Raw genomic sequence first — 3,786 nt, 5'->3', positions numbered from 1 at the left:
AATTTCTTGAAGAGAAGAGCTTATGGAGTTAAAAAAAATATTAGATGCTCTTTTTTGTCTAGAATTGTATTTTACTAGATGGGTTAAGAAAGTTTATTTATGTAGAACTTTATTGTTTTTTAAATAAATGAAAGGAAAAATCTAATATTCTTACAAATTAATCACTGCAAGTATAACATTTCAAATCTGCATTAAGTCGAGAGAAGAAATAATATCAATTTATTTAAATTTTTTTAATATACTAATATTAGTTATTAAAACTACTTAAAATTTAAGTAGACACATCTCTTTTACTTCATACCCATTAATATTAGTAATTTTAAGGATATCAAAATTTACAAACTTAAAAAATATTAAAAATAACACTAACCTTGCCATTCCTATTTTCTAACCCAAATTAGCAAAATCCTCTCACCTCTCCATCCTCCTATGCTCTCTTGTTCCTACCCAAACTATTGATATACTTTCAGGTGCTTCGACCATGACAATTAGAGGAAGTTACAATCATAAATAGCTAAAGAAAACATTAATGGGACCAACAATATGTGTATAATTAGTGAAGCTAACAATTGTATTTACTTCCAACACCCTTGCAATATTTAGTTTATATAAATTCCATAAATTTGGCTTTTATAAGATTTATTAGATCCAAAATCTGAGCCAAAATGGAGGAGAAATAAGATTCAAGACATTGTAGGATTTAAATTAGCCATCATTGTTGTTTGGCAGCATTTAGGTTAAATCATGATCAAATTATCTTACCAAATAGCCCCTTAGTTACAACCATGATATCAAATTAACCCAACTAACTATAACAAGTTCTTGGTTTACAATAAATGCAAGAAAATCTTACATATGCAAAAAAAAAAAAAAAAAAAAAAAAACAAAAAATTAGCTAATAAAATTTGAACTTATTAAAGATCTATGCATATTAGTCCCAAATTTTATTTAGGAGTTGAATTAAGTCCCTTAAAGGCAATTTGAGAACACTTTTTATTTTTATTTTTTATGATCTTATTTAAATTGAAATATATTTGATTGAGATAGTTTTAAAAACACTCTAAACAACTTTTACGCATTTTGAGTATTTTCAGAAATAAATTAATCTGTAATTAAGAAGAAAAATAAAAACATATAAAATTGTACTGAACGAACAAAAAATGAAAACAAAAGAGATGTCCGACCCTAAATTATTCAAATTTATACAAACTTGATCCTACTGGTAAATATTAGTGAAGAGAAGCTTACCATAAGAGTTTTTTTTTCCTTTTTAATGGTTATATATATATATATATATATACCGTGACAACATTATTGATGTGTCATTAGTAGGTTTTTAACATGACACATGAATTTCAATGCATTTTGAGTAATAAGTATTTCATATTCAAATTCAAGATCATCAGGGCACTCATTTTAATAAGTTTATGGTCAAACTGAGTATTTCAACAAGACGAATCAAATGAAAAAAAAAAAATGATTCAATTAGAGCAAATCTGCCTAGATGAAACACTTGAAGTATAGTCAAAGACTTAGGTGCATCAGTTGAAAGGTCAAACGATCTCAAAAGTTAGCATGCTTATAATCAGATTGAGTGTCTTGATGAAAGATATCCAGGGAGCACAAGATCATTCAATTATGAGGTCGTTAATGCAATTAAATGTTAAAAATTGACTTAGGATTAAGAGAATTAATGTAGATCGTGTGATGGAGTGTTTTGATATTTTAGTTAATTTTACTAAAATGACTTTCTAAAAACTATAAATAAGCTCACGTTCTTTACTTACAGAGCGGGGAGAACGATGAATGAGCTGACAATTAAAATATTACTCTTGAAGAGAAGTGCAAGTGAGTAATCATTACTCGTTGTCGACAACCATTAATAATTGTTGTAGCCAACTACAATTGTTGTAGCCTAACCATAGCTTTTCCAACTAACCATGACTTTTGTAGTGACCAACCACAGCTTCTATAACTAACTACAACTATTATAATCCCCAATTATGACTTTTGTAGTTAACTACTGTTATTACAGCCCCCAACCGCAATTCGTGAAGCCCAATTATGAATATTGCAGCAAAAAATATTAGTATAAATTTTTGTTTGTCTGTAATTTCATCTTCCTTAATTTATGAGTAGTGGACATATGTATTTTCAATTTCCCACTGAAATATTTAGACTAGAACAAGCCTTGTAATTTTTTTTTTCTTTCCAAATTATTTTTGTATAAAAACTTTTGTCATCTCTTACATCTTTTGTGCGTGTGATGAAAAATAGAATTGAGAATTTCTACTATATAATAATAATCATTAAAATTTTGTCACTAACCAAAGAGCTAAAGTTCATCAAGAAGATTACTTGCTAAGACAAAAGAATAAAAATAAAATAAATAAATGAAATAAATATGAAACCAATGTTTCATAATGCTGAGGAAAGGCTACATGATATATAAGCACAGAGATTTTTTCATTTAAAAATAACTAAAAATAAAATATAACTAAAATCAAATATAAGTTAGATTTTTTTTTTCATTCAAAATATATTTGAATTTTAATACCTACAATTTAAAATTTTATTCATGAGATTGGCAAGTGAGTTTCCATTTGTAAGGGATATGTAAGATTATGTAATTAGATATGAGAATAAGGAAAAGAATTAGTTTTCATGTTCATATTATCTCAAAAGCCAAGGACTAATGTCATATGAGCATTGAAAATTAAAAATATATATATATTTGAATACCTAATGAGAAACCCTAATAATAGGCTTTAGAGATTCACTAAAGGATCGACAAAAAATCCATATCTTCAATTTTTAGAAGGACCAGTGAGTATTATTGCAGTAAAGATAAGAAGACGTAGCTAGGATTCATTTGAGAAGCCGGTGAAGTTCTGTTCAGTTGCAATGAACGCCGACACCTGGAAAAATTTTCGTTTGGTGAAAGAGTATTTTCTTAACGTCTCCGAAAATTGCATCGCAAGAACGAGTAGTTTAAACTATTTTAAATCATAGTTGATCTCCTTTTGTTCAGCAGTCGTGGCTTTTAAAGGAGATTTATTGAACAGAGAAGTTACCTCATATGAAGCCTTAAAGGCAGTAGCGAGAAAGTGACGAGCGAGCAACGAGATCTTCATTAAGAAATTAAGTTTTGTATCTATTAGAAATAGTTTAGAGATACTTGCTCCATAGATTAAGAAAATAAATTAATAATTTCTATTGCCCCTGATTAGAACATGGTTGCAAACCCACAAGAAACCGCTTAAAACACCATGAAATCTAATACTCAAATAGAGAAGTTGTAGATCTTATTTAATGGTTTGCTTCTTAGAATTACATGTGGACCAAATATTGCAGGTGCAGGTGAACCATTGAAAATGATGAGAGCTTAGATCAATTTAAAAAATTAATAATATAATTATGTTCATAATCATCATTATTGTAGTTAAAAGGACCATAATAATGTCATTATACTTGTGTCTGACTACCATTTCTTTGAATTTCTCCTATTCTTATATAGATAATGTTACAATTGATTTAATACATAAATCAACTGTTCCTGCTAAAAAATAAAATAGATTTGATGATTAAGAAAAAAAAAAGTTACAGAATTTCATTGACTATAATCATGCAAATTTCAGCTGATATAATAATTCAACTATCTCTAACTATCTTTCCGGTGGCTAATTTCGAGCAATAGCGTTATCACATGGATCACGTATATATATTTAGGGTCCGTTTGGGGCAGCTTGTGCGTTTCAAGATAAGCTGCTTATCCTGAAACGCGAC

The 3,786-nt window shown here is 28.3% G+C and overlaps 1 protein-coding gene across 1 annotated transcript in view; it reads right to left on the bottom strand.

Moving 5' to 3' along the window:
• The window catches only part of LOC110024687 (protein ANTAGONIST OF LIKE HETEROCHROMATIN PROTEIN 1), an 18,858-nt gene that overhangs the window by 904 nt on the left and 14,168 nt on the right, over positions 1-3,786 (bottom strand). The window lies entirely within an intron of this gene.

The sequence above is a fragment of the Phalaenopsis equestris genome, unplaced genomic scaffold, assembly GCF_001263595.1.
Source record: "Phalaenopsis equestris unplaced genomic scaffold, ASM126359v1 Scaffold000267, whole genome shotgun sequence".
In the NCBI taxonomy this organism is placed as follows: domain Eukaryota; kingdom Viridiplantae; phylum Streptophyta; class Magnoliopsida; order Asparagales; family Orchidaceae; genus Phalaenopsis; species Phalaenopsis equestris.
The sequence above is the reverse complement of the archived record's forward strand: the minus strand, read 5'-3'. Positions and strand labels throughout refer to the sequence as shown.